At 44.1% G+C, this 16,541-nt stretch overlaps 1 protein-coding gene across 2 annotated transcripts in view; it reads right to left on the minus strand.

Annotated features, from left to right (window-relative positions):
- Positions 1-16,541, minus strand: part of LOC149310609 (tyrosine-protein phosphatase non-receptor type 14-like) — a 191,516-nt gene that overhangs the window by 80,692 nt on the left and 94,283 nt on the right. The gene's annotated exons all lie outside the window — the stretch shown is intronic.

The following is a 16,541-nucleotide window of genomic DNA, read 5'->3' on the forward strand; positions in this document are numbered from 1 at the left end:
CCACTAAAATCAATTAGTGTGGCTATAGAGTGGCCATTTATAAGATCATACTGTTAATCAGTTGGACTGATTACAAATATCTGAAATCAGCTAAAAACCTTATTTAAATGGATAAAAATTGAAAAGATTTTATTCTAAATACAAGTGTTAGTCACAACTAGAGTACTTCTGCTGAATCAATGAGAACTTGGCAAGTCAATACTTATGAAAATTCCACTGATGCAACTGGTCTACTCTAGTTGGGAGTAACTGTAGAATGCAGGCTTTACAAATTATTTAAAACTGTCTTAGTAAGTACAGTCTACCCTCCCCATACACGGGGGATTCATTCCGGACCCCACCCCACCCCCCACCCCCGCGTATGGGGAAAAGAGTGTATGCTCAAGCCCCTATAACCCCGACTGTACTTATAAAAACTACAATTTCCTTAATTTATTTAAGGTATTACATGTACATGTACAAGCTTCAGTTTGAGCAACAAACTAAACAAAGCTGACATATGCTAAGTAATTCACTGCTCCTGTTAAGAAAACTATGTTCAGTCTCACCCAAAAGTAAGTTCCCCTGAATTCAGATGTATGATTGTTCAGAAATTATTCTGAGATTTAAATCACTTTCCCTTCAGGTTTGTTTTAAAACACTATAGTAAAATCCAACAAACTTTTGGTGACAAACACAAAGTTAAAACCATATGCTCAACCACCCATGAAGATACAGTGGACTCTTGTTATCCGCTGGGCTTTGGTTCCAGCAACCCCCGTGAATAACAAATCCGTGTATGCTCAAGTCCCATTAAATACAATGGCATAGCAAAATGGTGTTCCTTATATAAAATGAAAAAATCAAGGTTTGATACTTGAAATTCATACTTTTTTTTAATATTTTCAAGCTGTGAATGCTTGAATCCGTGTATAAAAAATCCCTGTATAAGGAGGGCCAACTGTATATTGCAATAATCAATTTTTGAAGCTATTTTTATTTTAAAATTTCTGTACTGTTGTTGCACTGCACACCAACTGTGAGTCTAATCATCTGAAAGATAAAAGAGCTCTGTATCTGTTCTTTCTTCTTCTTCTTTACAAAGGTGACTGTCACTGAAAGAAAAAGAGATACAGAAGCCTGCCACTAGACAGCACCAAAGTTCCAATCAAACCTTAATTTTCCAGCTTGTAGCAGAGACATGATACTATAACAAACCATGTCAACACTCACTGTTTATACACAAAGAGAAGTGTTGTGTGCTTCAAAAAGGCTGAAGAGTTTTGCTAGAGTATATACTTTTGAAGACCTTGGAGTCAGGATGTCAACAAGAAGAAAAGATAAAGCCAAGAGCATGTGGATGTTAAGACTTGCTGTTATACTCTTGCAATGAAATGATGGGCATGTATGAGAGCAGGATTGTAGCTGAACATAATGTGAACAAAAATAATAACCACAGAAGATCTACATAAGTTCAACCTTATGTAGGGATGGACAATGAGTAAATCAAAATAGTAAAAGAATCCCTGGAGCAAACATTGACAGGAATGGGGATTGCAGTCAAGAAGACTAGGCATGGGACAGCAGCCATGAAAGAACTATACAAGATCCTAAAGTGTAAAGATATACAGCAGAATACTAAAGTCAGAATTGTCTGAGCCATCATATTCTCTATTAATATGCACTGGTGTGAGAGATGGACAGTGAAGAAAACTGACTGAAAGAAAATAAACACATTTGAGATGTGGTGCTGAAGAAGTGATGAAGATACCCCTGAACAATGTGAAGTCAAAGGCTTTCATGGCCGGCATCCATAGTTTTTTGTGGTTTTTTCGGGGTATGTGGCCATGTTCTAGAAGATTTTCTTCCTGACATTTCGCCAGCATCTGTGGCTGGCCTCTTCAGAGAATGCTTGCCTAGAAAATACATACAGTGGTCCCCCGGGTTACGAAATTAATTCGTTCCGCTGCCGCTTTCGTAACCCGAAAGGCTTTCGCAAGCCGAATTGCCATAGGCGCTAATGGGGAAAAGCCGCGATTTGGTGCGAAATAGCGCCGAAAAGCACCAAAAGTTTTTTCGTAACCCAAAAAAACTTTCGTAACGCGGAACAGTTTTTTTAATAGGATTTTTTTCGTAACCCGGAAATTTCGTAAGGCGGCGCATTCGTATCCCGGGGTACCACTGTACTGTGTGAGCCTGGGGATGCAGGAGTGATTTTCATGTGTCTTGTTCTGTGCTGATGGCCGGCCTCAGGCTGGGAGGCTAATGCAAAAGAGGATTAGTGTCTGCTAATTGGTGATTATTATCTGCTGGGAAAGCCCCTGACTCTGAGTGGTTTCCCATTTGCATTTGCTGAGTCCTTATTTGCTATTCCTCAGGACTGGTAGCCAAATTTTGTTCACTTTAAAGGTTTCTGCTTTCCGGTTGAAATTATCCAGATGTTTGTGGATTTCAATGGCTTCCCTGTGCGTCCTGACATGGTAGTGATTGGCATGGTCCAGAATTTCAGTGTTTTCAAACAGGATTTTATGCCCAGGATGGTTTGTGGCATGTTCTGCTACTGCTGATTTTTCTGGCTGGCCCAGTAGGGACCACCAAACACAATGTGCAAACAAGAATCAAGGAACACGAAATTTCTTCTTTTTCTTCTAGACACAAAGTTTGCGTCAAGAAGAATCTTCCTGCTTTCCTTGCAACGATTGAAGAACGCTACAGAGGAAGCTCCATTTCCTTGACGATTAATGAGTGCTTCCAACGTTCAGACAGAGAGGCTCATTTCCCCTTTTAGCAACTTTTGGAGGGTGATTACCCAGCGATGCAGGCAAGTGTGAAAATCTTCATAAAGAGTAATCAACATTTTTCTCATTATAAAAGAAAAAAAGGTGTCTTGGCAAAAATGGTCAATCACCACAGGTGTGTGTGTGTGTGCAAAATTAACTTGTGAAATCCTTCCATGATTTGTACCAAAAAAGTGCAAAACACAGTGATTTCAAAGTCCTGAGACAGTCCACCTCCATAAAAAAAAAGTGCAGAAAGTTTTTGCAGGCTCTCACCTAGCAGAGAATATTATCCTTAGAGCGTGAACAAAGTAAGCAAAGATTTACTGTCCAAAGGTTAGGGTTTGTAGCTATCCAGAGATGTAAATTCAAGCCTTTCCAGTCCAGGACCAAAACATTAACCACTACATTATACAATCTAAGAGCTTCCCTTCTTATTTCACTCTTAAAAACAGAAAGCTGGAGTTCTCCAGTTTTTACAGTCTATAAAGGCAGATTGCCAATCTCATTCCAAGGAGTAGGTATGGGAGTGGAGAACAAGTCTGGACAAAGGAATAATTACAAGATGGTTACTTCCTTTCAGGAGAAAACATGAGTTGTAACCTTGAGCATTATCTGATGCATACCACTGTGTTTACAGTCAAGTGATAGGATAGTATTTGAGAAGTATAGGGAAGGAAAAGATTCATCTGATCCAAGGCAGAACCATCTAGTTCTGTTCAAGCTTCTGCCAGATTCCTTAAATCATTCTCATTACATTTCCAAGGAATGCATATGTTTTGCACACAGCAACAGCATCTGTTAGGACGCAGAACCCTTTGGTAATTAACAGTACAACTGTCAATATGATACATTATAGTTGTTGATCTTGTATCCCTTCATCTCATTTTTGACTTATGGTGATCCTAAGGCAAACTTCTCAGGGGGTTTTCTTGGCAAGGGGGTTTGCCTTTTCCTTACTCTTTGGGCTGAAAAGAGTATGACTTGTCCAAGAACATGCAGTGGATTTCAATGGCTGACCTGGGATTCAAACCCTGGCCTCCAGAGTCATAGTCCAGTGCTCAAACTATTACACCATGCTGGTTTTCCAATATGTGTATAACCCCTGTACAAATCCACATCTGGAATACTGTGTGTAGATCTGTCATGAGGCCTAAGAAAGAATACTACAGAGATGGAACAGGTGGGGAAAAGAGAAAGCCAAATGACCTATATTGAGGGGTAGCCACTTTGCCCATGCAGCAAAATACAAAACCCACAAAACAGTGATATCTTTATTGGACCAATTAAAAAGCACACAATACATCATTCAATTGATATTCCTCTAGAGCAGTGGTCCCCAAACTATGCCCTTTAAGGGGTTTCGGACTTCAGCTCTCAGAAACCCAAACTATTGGCCAACATGGCTGAGGCTTCTGGGAGCTGAAGTCCAATATTTCTTAAAGGGTACAGTTTGGGGGCTGCTGCTCTAGAGTGATCATCTTAACCAACAACAGAAGTAACATCTGAGACAAAAAGTAGGCCTGTGACTCTAACAACATCACTTTTCTTCTCATGTATGATTTCTAACTCTCTGCCTAATGAAGAAGGCAGTGAAGCTCTGAAAGCCTGCATGATGTATTTTGTGCTTTTTAACTGGCCAAATTACCAAGGAACTGAAGGAACTCCCATATGAACAGAGGTTTGTGGACTGTTTAGCTTAGGAAAAAAGTGAGTAGGGGAAAAGTTTAATAAATTATGCACACTGCCAAGAAATTAGATAGGGATTTTTTTTTCTCAGTGTTTCACATTTAACCCAGGATCATCTGCTGGAGCCAAATGGTAAGAGAATTTGGACAGGATAAAAGAAAGTACTTCCTTAGTGCATAAGTGAACTGTGGAATTCAATGCCACACAAAATGGTTGCTGTCAGCTTGGACAGCTTTAAAGGAGATTGAATAAATTCAGGGAGATTAGGACCTGCAATTGTTATTTGTCATCTGAGCTACACATTTCCTCCAGTATAAAAGAGAGCATGCCTCTGAGGAACATGAGGTGAGAGCGCTGTTGCACTCATGTCTTGGTGGCAAGCTTCGGACAGGCAACTGGTTAATCACTGTGTAAACAAAAAGTCAGACTTTAATCTCATCCAGCATGACTCTTATGTTCTTACTTGTAGTTGTGATTTCCCCACAACACCATTAAAGAGGTCGGGAAGAAGCAGATGGAGATTACACCACTGGAGGTTCGGATACATTGGGCTCCAAGACAGAAGAGGATAGAGACTATGGGATTCAACTTGAGTGAGCTATGAGGACAAAGAACAACCTGGAAGACAGCGGACTGATGCATGTTTCTGACAGTCAACCTTAAAGGGGAGGATGGTAGCTTGGTTTAGAAACATATTGAGTCCTACTTCTGTACAAGGTTCTATTCTAACAAGGGAAAGAAAGAATAGATTACAAAATGGGTATGGTTTGCAAGGGGTTACAAGGGAAAAGAAGGAGGTGGAAGATGCTTAGGAGGGTGATCTCAGAGCTGTTCATATTTTGCACTGGAAAATATACTTACATTGTTTGTAATGCACTGTTAGATAAACTCTGACTTATGGCAACCCTATCTTGACAAGATTTATTCAGAGGCCATTTGCCATTGCCTTCTTTTAATGCTGAGATGGCGTGACCTTGCCCAAAGTCACCCATGGTTGGATGAGGATTCAAAACTTGTCTTGTAGAGTCCTAGTCCAAAATTCAAGCCACTAAACCATGCTGGGTTTGTTTATATACTATTATTATTATTATTATTATTATTATTATTATTAACCTTTATTTATGAAGCGCTGTAAATTTACATAGCGCTGTACAAACAATCTTTTTAGTTAGACGGTTCCCTGCCCTCGGGCTTACAATCTAAAAAGACATGACACAGAAGGAGAAGAGAGTGGTGGAGGGAAAGGGTAAGAGGTCCAGCAGTTGCTCTCTACCTCTGAGGCCTGGACCAAGGCAGATGGATTGGAGGGAGGGCTTGGGTTCTTAATGGATGGTTAATCATTTTCCAGGGAAAATAATACTCTCAAGTAGGATAATGCATATACAGTACATAGCAATACAGGAGATGGTTTGATAAACAGACAACAAAAGAACACCAAATAGCAAGCGACAATTATGCAATGCCTGGGAAGGCTACTCTGAACAGGATGGTTTTCAACTCCGTTTTGAAGCTGGTTAAAGAAGTGATGGCTCTTGCTTGTGGGGGAAGAAGGTTCCAGGAGTGGGGGGCAGCGAGTGAAAAGGGGCGAATCCGGGATGGGGCAGAGGAAATCCTGGGCTGAGACAGCAGACCTTGACTACCAGAACAGAGGGCCCTGGTGGGAAGGTGAGGAGAAAGAAGGTCTGATAAGTAAGGAGGGGCCAGTCCATGGAGGGCTTTAAACGTCAACAGCAGGAGCTTGTACTGAATACGGAAAGGGAGGGGGAGCCAGTGAAGGGATGCCAACATAGGAGAGATGTGGTCAGAGCGGTGGGTGGAAGTGATAATGCGTGCAGCTGAATGCTGAACAGAGATTAAAGGACGGAGGTGAGAAAGAGGAAGCCCAGCCAGGAGAACGTTACAGTAATCAAGTCGTGAGATCACTAGGGCATGGACCAGGATCTTGGCAGGAGAGGTGGAGAGATATGGTCGGATTTTCGCAATATTGTACAAGAAGAATCTATAAGCCTTGGCTGTGGTCTGGATCTGAGGGATACACGACAGAGAAGAGTCAAAGATAAAACCAAGACTGCGGGCTTGCTGGACTGGTTGAATAGAAATGTTGTTCACAGAGACAGAAAAGGAGTGTTGAAGGGTGGGCTTAGGAAGAAAGACAAGAAGCTCCGTCTTGGACATGTTGAGCTTCAAACGCCGATGGCGCATCCACTGCGAGACAGGTGTGAGGCAAGACGAGACTTGTTGTTCAAGCCTTGGAGAAAGGTCGGGGACGGAAAGACAGAGCTGGGTGTCATCGGCATACAGGTGGTAGGAAAAGCCAAAAGAGCTAATGAGTTTTCCTAAGGACAGTGTGTAGAGAGAAAACAGAAGGGGACCCAGAACAGAGCCCTGGGGAACTCCAACAGATAAGGGAACAGGAGAAGAAGTCTGACCCCCTGCAACTACTGCAAAAGATCTGCCAGACAAGTAAGATCTAAACCAGTCAAGAACAGAGTCTGAGAACCCAAGGTCAGAGAGTATGTCAATTAGGAGAAAGTGATCAACAGTGTCAAAAGCTGCAGACAAATCAAGAAGGATGAGAACAGAGTAAAGGCCATTGCCTCAGATGTTGCTGTCAAATAAAGACAGTACAACATGTTGGAAGTAAGGCCACAACTTTATTTGCAAACAATTGGTAGGGTTGGCACAAAGCATAAGGTCAGGATCTGTGCAATCAAACCACCCGATGTAGTCTGATTATCCAAACCGGGCACCCACCCGGTGCTTGGGATGACCTAGGGGCTAAGGAACACAACTTGACCGCAAACCATGTCTTGCGTTCACCAATTCACAAAGCCCCTAGTCACCGGGAGGCGCTCCTGCGTACTGGCCCCTGCAATGGCCAAACGCCTGCCCTATTTGCCCCCGGGTACCTATTGACTCCCAAACCAGAGCTCTATAGCCCTGGTACCACAACGTGCAGATCCTGGCCTACGCTGCCGCCACAAAAGGCCTACGCAGAAGGCCTACCGCCAACCCTGCCAAGAGCGATTTAATGTCCCCCACGTTGATCCAAATGTGGGCGAACATAACCAGCAAAGGCCTTAGATCTCCAACGCCCAACGTTTTTAATGTCTTGCGCTGGCAAACCTGCCCTGGAAGCAACGGTGGCCGCACCAATGCGGAAAGAATGACCTCCAAACTCCTTTGCAGGGAGACCCAAGCGTGCAATGGTCATTCTAAGCACAGAAACAAATTGATATCTAGTCAGGGGGGAACCATCAACGTGTGCAAAAAGAAAATTGGCCGCCATAGGCCTAACATCCCAAAAAGCTTGAAGAGCCTTAACAGGACAGACAGGTGAGCCCCGAAAGCGACGCAGCACCACTGTCTGACCAACCCCCAACTGGTCGCACTTGGAGCGACGCAAGGTTAAGGAAACACCATGCTTCAAAAACGAAATGTCAGAAGCACACAGAGCCCTACCAGACAAATTGCTCTTGGACCCAGCAACAACTTCCCCCAACCGAAATGCACCAAAAAAAGGCCACTGAAAATGCAGCCCAAAACAATTTAACATCATAACTTGAAGAACATATAAAGAACAGGTAAAATTGCACAAATCATACATAGCAGTTGAAAACAAATAGGGCGTCTAGTGCCCTTTTTGGAAGCATAGGCACGCTTCCAACCTTCAACAGCCCTTTTAACCAAAAAGGAGGTACAAGGATCCACAAATCCCCCAGCTTTTGAGAAAAAGGAAGTGCCTGCCAAATGAATGGACATAGTCTTGGGGGCAATGTTTTTGTGGCGTAGCCACACCAAAAAACACAACACCACTTCAGTGGTCAATGGCCAAACATGCTGAATTCCAGAGTCATTAAAATAATCCAAAAGCTTTCTCAAAGTATATTTGTAAGTCTTAAGGGTAGATGGAGCAATGGATCCCAGCACACCGTCCATTATTTCCGACAGCCAGCCTCCCACATGGAAACAGGACATTGGGTAGGCTGAATGTCTGCCTCTGGGGCTAACTGCCGAAACCGCTGAACCTGAAATCAAGAAATTGCATCAGCGATACTGTTATCCAAACCTGGGACATGATGTGCCACAAAGGAAATATTGTTTACCAAACAACACAAAACAAATTTCCTTAATAAACCCATAACCCTCATAGATTTAGAAGTCTGCTTATTAATAATTGACACAACTGCTTGATTATCTCACCAAAACAAACGTTTTTGTTAGAAAATTCGGTGCACCAAATATGAACAGCCACAACAATGGGGAATAGCTCCAAGAAAGTCATGTCCCTGAGTATGTCTGACCCTTGCCAGGAAACAAGCCAACGCTCTGCACACCAGTGTCCCCTGAAATAAACACCAAAGCTGATGCTGCCAGCTGTATCTGAATGAACCTGTAAGGAATCATTAAGGCACCAGGTCCTCAGCCAAGTGGCAAAACCATTAAAGCCTTTCAAAATTGGAGCCAAATCCGAAGGTCATCCTTAATGTCCTTGGTAATCCGAATATGATGATGTAATTGCCTGGGGCCTGCCAAAGACCTTGCTAGCATGGCACAAAAGGCCCTGCCAGGAGCCACAACCTTGCAAGCAAAATTGAGATGACCTAATAGTAACTGAACCTGCTTTAGATTAAGCTTGGAAGATTGCAAGGCCTGATCCAGCAGCTCACACAGGGTCACAATCTTAGCCTGGGGCAAGGATGAAAAAACCTTTTAAAGAGTCTAGCTGGATACCCAAAAAGGACATAGATGTTGTGGGACCTTCGGTCTTGTCAGCAGCTAGCGGAACCCCAATTTCAACAGCCAATGGAGAAAAGGAATTCAATAAATCCGAACACTTAAAGGAGTTTGCAGGACCAACCAACATGAAATTGTCCAAATAGTGAGTTACCAAAGGGGATGACGCCCCGCGCTTTAACTCCCACTCCAAAAAGGGGTACTGAAGGTCTCAAAGGCTGAACAACTAATTGAGCAACCCATAAGCATAGCCTTGTCAAAATAAAATTGACCTTCAAATTGAAAACCCATTAAGTGAAATTCATTCGGATGAACCGGGAGAAGCCTAAATGCTGATTGAATATCGCACTTGGCCATAAGTGCACCTGTGCCGCAGGCCCTAACCAAACGAACCGCATGGTCGAAAGATGCATAGTTTACTGAGCAAAGCTCATCAGGGATAGCATAATTCACAGAAGAACCAGGAGGGTGAGAAAGATGATGACTAATTCTGAATTCACCCGGTGCTTTCTTAGGCACTACACCAAGAGGTGAAATATGGAGATTAACAAAAGGGGGGTCTGAAAACGGGCCTGCAACACGCCCAGCCTGGATTTCCTTATTAATTTTTGTTCTGAGCACCTCAGGCATGGACCTAGCTGACAACAAATTCTCGGGGAACTGGTGTGACAAAGGGGCAGCAACCGGGATCCTAAAGCCAAACGAAAAACCCTCGGCCAAATAAGAAGCAGCTTGCTTGTTAGGGTATGCTGCCAACAAAGGAATGAGGGCACTAGGTTTAACAGGTGTAAAAGCCAAATTGGAAACCTGGGGAAAAGCAACCTGCTCATTTTTGGCTCCCTGCGTGGCCGGCAACTGAACCCCCAGCACTGTCACTTTTGCTGGTGGTTGCTGCGGCAGGGCGCCCCCCTCGAAAGGGCTGAGAAGCTTGAACTGGGCGAGAACACGATGACCTAGGATGAGACCCTCTACAATTTGCACAACAATGATCGAATTTACATTGCAAACGAGTACATCGTCGAGCATTATAGTCCCAGCAAGTAAGAAACTTTGAGTCTTTTTTAAATGTTCCTTTCTGTGGGCCCTTGCTTGTAGACGTAACCGCCACAGCGTCTTTTCCTTTTGGATGCAAAAGGGTAAGAACATCTACATAACAACCCCGAAAGATGTTCTTATGCACCTTCTTGGATAAGTGAGCACCAGGGGGGCGCTCCCCTGGGGAACAAACCGGAAAATCCGCCGCAAGCGGATCAACCCAAACACCCTGCAAGCCTGGGCGCCAAGCCCTCCTCTTGATGGCCCACCTTGGCAAACCAGGTACCAAGGCGTGCTCGACCCAAAAACCATCCCTCCCCATCGGCACAACAAGATGATCACCACCTTCTGAAGAAGACTGTATAACACCAGCACACTGAGCTCTGTGACGTCTCTTCTTGGCCTTGAGCTTTCTTTTCTTTTCTTTGCGCCACTCAGCTGAGGACATTCCTGTCGCATCCTCATCATCGGACGACGTAGACGACGAGCTGGAGCTAGATGAACTTGAAGAGCTGGAAACATGATGGTCATGGTGTCGAGACCCTGGAACCGCCGAACTGGTAGTCTGACTGGCCGAAGGTGCCGATGGAGCTGCTCTAGAACCCAGACGTCTAGAAGCCTGAGGTGCAGGAACAACTGGCGTCGTAGTGCTGTTAAAATGTCCAGTACCAGCAGCTTGTTGAAGTAACTCAGCAATGGTTCTAGACAAGGTGGAAATGGCCTCCACTGACAAACCCGCAGACATCACAGGTTGTGCCTCAGCCGAATCACATTGACCATCATCACCATGCTGTCCAACATCTGTCCCACTGCTGGAGCTCGCAGACATGGTGCGCTGACTAAGTGCCCGACTGGCACCAGGAGCACCAGAAAGTTCCTGTAGTGCCCTTGAATTCTTTCCACCAGACTTTCTCAGCCGTTTAGGCGGCATAATAAAAAACTGTTCCCTCAAAGCAAAAAGGCAAAGCACCTTGCTTATCTGACAGGAACCAGCAATAAAGAACCCCAGCCGGGGCTAATTAATCACTTGGAATTAGCTAAAAACAAGCCAAAGGCACAGAAAGCAAATGGCCCAGAAACCAATGGGAGGAAAAAGGGGGGGGGGGCCAGAAAGCAATCTTTTTTAAACCCCCTCTATAGAAAATGGCGGTTCCTGCCAAAATTATAAACAAAATGCCGGTTTCCCCGCCAAAACAAAATGGGCCAAAACAGTTGTATATAGGCCCAAGCTAGGCCTGCCGTGGCTCTCTCAGAAGAGAGCAATCTGGCCAAAACAGATGTATATAGGCCCAATTGAGGCCTGCTGTAGCTCTCTCAGGGAGAGCAATCAGGCCAAAACAGCTGTATAGAGGCCCAAGCTAGGCCTGATGTGGCTCTCTCAGAAGAGAGCAATCAAGCCAAAAAACAGTTGTATATAGGCCCAAGTGAGGCATGCTGCAGCATTCTCAGAAGAGAGCAATCTGGCCAAAACAGATGTATATAGGCACAATTGAGGCCTGCTGTGGCTCTCTCAGAAGAGAGCAATCAGGCCAAAAACAGTTGTATATAGGCCCAGGCTAGGCCTGATGTGGCTCTCTCAGAAGAGAGCAATCAGGCCAAAAACAGTTGTATATAGGCCCAAGTTAGGCCTGGTGCAAAGCACCAAGACTTGCTCCCTTCCACAGCTTGGCTCTGCTCTGCTCAAAGCCAAGCAACCGACTGAGGGAAGGGGCCAGCAACACGGCCTTATGTAGGCCTAGGCCCCTCCCTCCCTGCATGCTGTGCGGGGCCCCGCCTCCAAGGCCCAGCCCACCAATGGGCAGCCTTGGAGGACCGGAAGCCCCGCACCAACGAAACCGTCTCCCAGAGCATCGCGGAGCGGAAGGGCCGCCCCCACGCAGCAATTGGAAGCCAGGCAAGCCACAGAGCAATCTGGGGCTTGTAGTCCAGCTGTGTCTAGCGGCAAAACGGTCTGCCCGGCGAGGCAGGCGACCGTTGCTTAGCCTTGGCCTGTAAAAGGTCATTCGAAATCTTAGTGAGAGCTGTCTATGTAGAATGCCTTGAGCATTCTTAAAAGAAAACAGTCAATGTGCTGGTTGTTTAAATTACCAACTATACCTGTCCTAGGAAGACAGTTGCCACCTATTCACATGTAGGGCTTTACTCTCATTCTGCTCATCTGGCCAAGATCACATTAAGATAATTTCTGTGATAGACGCAAACACCGAAAGTCAATGTGGCACAAAGGTTTGAGTGTTGGACTACAACTATGGAGACCAGGATTTCATTCCCACCTTGGCCATGAAAATTATCTTGGGCTAGTCACATGCTCTAAGGTTCAGGGGAAGGCATTGCCAAACTTCCTCTGAAAAACTCTTTCCAAGAAAACCCCATGATAGGTTCCCGTTAGGGTTTGCCATAAGCTGGAAATGATCTGAAGGCACCCAGCAACAATAAACACAAACACCCCCTACACCAGGAATTACTTGATCCACTTCAGTTGGCTCTGACTCACCACATCAAATTTCTGCAACTCCTCACCCACAAGTGTGTTCACTTTCTTGAGATAATTGTATGTCTAGCATTAATGTGTAAAAAGAGACAGCAGACCTCTATTGACACCATATCCAAAGTTACAAGAGAACTTGAAATATATTACACTAACAATTCGTTACCTCTATTTTTTTTAAAAAATAACAATTATTTTAATATTTGTATAAAAACATTCCCCCAGGGCTAGCCTGAAGAAAGAGAGCCCTCCCTCCATGGTAACTGTCATCCTTTGGCCTGTGAGGGAGTGAACAGGCAGGCCCAGCTCCACCAGGGCTAGCCTGAAGAAGAAGAGCCCTCCCTCCAGTCCATCTGCCTTGGTCCAGGCCTCAGAGGGAGAGAATAACCACTGGACCTCATCCCCTTTCCCACCACCATTCCCTTCTCCTTTTGTGACATGTCTTTTAGATTGTAAGCCTGAGGGCAGGGAACCAACTAATTAAAATAATAATTGTAAGCCGCTCTGCTAGCCTTTAGGGCTGAAAGGCAGGGTATAAATACCATAAATAAATAAAAATAAATAAATTCTAATTTGCTGTATAGAAATCATCCTTTCATATTACTTTAGTTCATTACTTTAGTTCATTACTGGAGTGGAGATGGTGGTCATTTTTAACAATATTAACTGATATTTTCCCAGAACTTAAATGACCATGATATTAACAGATTATGAATAAATAAAACACTAAAATAATTTTATTATTTTCACTATAATGATTAACATTCATAAGTTAATTTCCAAATTAATAGTAATATTAATAGATTAACTTTTGCACTAATGTTTTCAAGCTCTGTATTATACTGATACCCTAGCAGATGACTAACAAGGGAAAGCTACGATGTCAGACTTCCAAAACCTGGATCGTTAGGTTTAAAAATTAATTTGTTACTGTCAATAGTTGGGAAAGGGGCAATTAATTCATTGAAGAACATGCTTGGAGTGCATAATTTAATTTGTTGCATTAATTACAATATCTGTGACACTGTAAGAAAAATAATCTAATATGCTTTTTCCTATCTGGTAAAAATAATACAGCAGAAACAAAACAATAAAAAAGTATGTTTTTGACTTTCAGTTCCACCAATTAAAATCATCCTGCTCTGATTAAACAATTAAAGATTTTGTTCACCAGTTTACCAAGCCAGAAGACTAAGGTTTACAACCCTATCATGAATAGACTGAGTGGGGTGTCCCCAAGCATGCATAATGTCTTCAATAGGATGTATCTGAAAAATTTAAAGTACATGCTTAAACATAAAATATAATAATAATAATAATAATAATATGTTTTATTTATAGACCGCTATTCCGCAATGATCATAGCGGTGTACAGTAAAAATCATAATGCAATACAAAATACAAGGTGACAAAGGAGGGAGAAGTCTCGTCCTTCAGGCAGTCCCTGATGTTGCTGGGTCTGTCTGATCGCTCCCTCTGAGGCCGAGATGACAGTTGAGGAGGGAGGGGCCTCTTCCTTCAGGCAGTCCCTGATGTTGCTGGGTCTGCCTGATCGCTCCCTCTGAGGCCGAGATGACAGTTTAGGAGGGAGGGGCCTCTTCCTTCAGGCAGTCCCTGATGTTGCTGGGTCTGCCTGATGACTCCCTCTGAGGCCAAGATGACAGTTGAGGAGGGAGGGGCCTCTTCCTTCAGGCAGTCCCTGATGTTGCTGGGTCTGCCTGATCTCTCCCTCTGAGGCCAAGATGACAGTTGAGGAGGGAGGGGCCTCTTCCTTCAGGCAGTCCCTGATGTTGCTGGGCCTGCCTGATCTCTCCCTCTGAGGCCAAGATGACAGTTGAGGAGGGAGGGGCCTCTTCCTTCAGGCAGTCCCTGATGTTGCTGGGTCTGCCTGATGACTCCCTCTGAGGCCAAGATGACAGTTGAGGAGGGAGGGGCCTCTTCCTTCAGGCAGTCCCTGATGTTGCTGGGTCTGCCTGATCTCTCCCTCTGAGGCCAAGATGACAGTTGAGGAGGGAGGGGCCTCTTCCTTCAGGCAGTCCCTGATGTTGCTGGGTCTGCCTGATCTCTCCCTCTGAGGCCAAGATGACAGTTGAGGAGGGAGGGGCCTCTTCCTTCAGGCAGTCCCTGATGTTGCTGGGTCTGCCTGATGACTCCCTCTGAGGCCAAGATCCTCAGTGTATAAAACATGTACACTGGTGGACAGCAAGTTACAACTGCTTTTACATTCTTCTCTATCGCGTTACCACTGGGTGGACCCACACACTTATTAAATAACAGCCAGACCTGTTTCTATTTTTCTGGTAACAAATTAATTATATGGATAATTTAAAAAATGAACCAATGCAGAAAAGAAATTTTGTAGTTTTTTGTGGGTTTTTTGGGCTATGTGGCCATGTTCTAGAAGATTTTCTTCCTGACGTTTCGCCAGCACATCTGTGGCTGGCATCTTTAGAGAATGCTCGCCTGGAAAAAAGTGGGTATACACACACACACACACACACACACACACACACACTGCATGAGCCTGGGAATGCAGGAATGATTTGAATATGTATTGTTCTGTGCTGATGGCAGTGTGGTCCAAGTGCTTCAGTTCATCTTCCAAGAAGTGGGGTTCACAGATGCGTTTTGCTTGGTCTACCAGTGTTTTGATTGTGCTTCTTTTTTGTCCTGGGTGATGGTTGGAGTTCTTGTGTAGGTATCGGTTTGTATGTGTGGGTTTTCTGTATACTGTGTGACCCAAACGTTGGTTCGGTTTGCGGATGACTAGGACATCCAAGAATGGCAGTGTTCCTTCCTTTTCTTTTTCCATAGTGAATTGGATGTTGGGGTGGATTCCCAGGCTCACACTGTGTGTGTGTGTGTGTGTGTGTGTGTGTGTGTGTGTACACCCACTTTTTTCCAGGCAAGCATTCTCTGAAGATGCCAGCCACAGATGCTGGCGAAACGTCAGGAAGAAAATCTTCTAGGACATGGCCACATAGCCCGAAAAACCCACAAAATCTATGGAAGCTGGCCATGAAAGCCTTCGGCTTCACAAAGAAATTTTGATTCAGTGAATCACAGAACACAGTAACATTTCAGATGAACAATGCAGGATGGGATGACAGCAATTGCAGTCCCCCATCAGCAACAAATAGGTATAAATTCTAAAGGCACTAGACTGGGGTGCAGAAACTGCAAGCTACAAGCAGCTCCCAGGGTTTTTTTTTCCAGCTCACTTGCCAGATTGCCCTTGCCAGGCCACTGTGCTCTCCAAATTGTAGGGAAGGCATTGTCATTCTTGGAGGTTCAGGCAATACTGGTCAAGAATGGCCAACAGCAAAATCACCTCTCATCCAGCATTCAAATAATAATAGTCACTAGAGCAAAATTGGAAGTAGTTTTTGTTTCCATTTCATTTTTAATGATAGGGGTAGCTGCATTGTTAATTGATATTTGTACTATTAAAATAAAGGTGCACTATTTGAGCTGTATGTTATTAACTTAACATGAATAGGTTTTGATTGAATGTTGTTGATGATACAGTTTGTCATGGCTGGACATATTTCCTGTCTTTTAAAACAAAATCTTATTCTCTGGATGACTGCCTGAGCAATCCACACTACTGAGTTTTCCCCTTGTGCCAACTGATTAAGGCAGGAGTTAGGAGTTCTTTTCTGTTGAAGATGTTAACCCATTCCCGCACAGATCTGTTTTAAAAATGCTGCCTTGCTAGATGATCAAAGGTTTTTTCACTCTATCTAAAACATTCCAAATGAGAGAGAGGTTTTTTTTCTGGATAAGCTGTTGGCCATGCAAAGAGACAGAAAAGCAGGGGAAAGATTATGTACAGC

Source organism: Sceloporus occidentalis, unplaced genomic scaffold, assembly GCF_023333645.1.
Source record: "Sceloporus occidentalis isolate IW3139 unplaced genomic scaffold, rSceOcc1.0.p SCAF_6, whole genome shotgun sequence".
Taxonomy (NCBI): domain Eukaryota; kingdom Metazoa; phylum Chordata; class Lepidosauria; order Squamata; family Phrynosomatidae; genus Sceloporus; species Sceloporus occidentalis.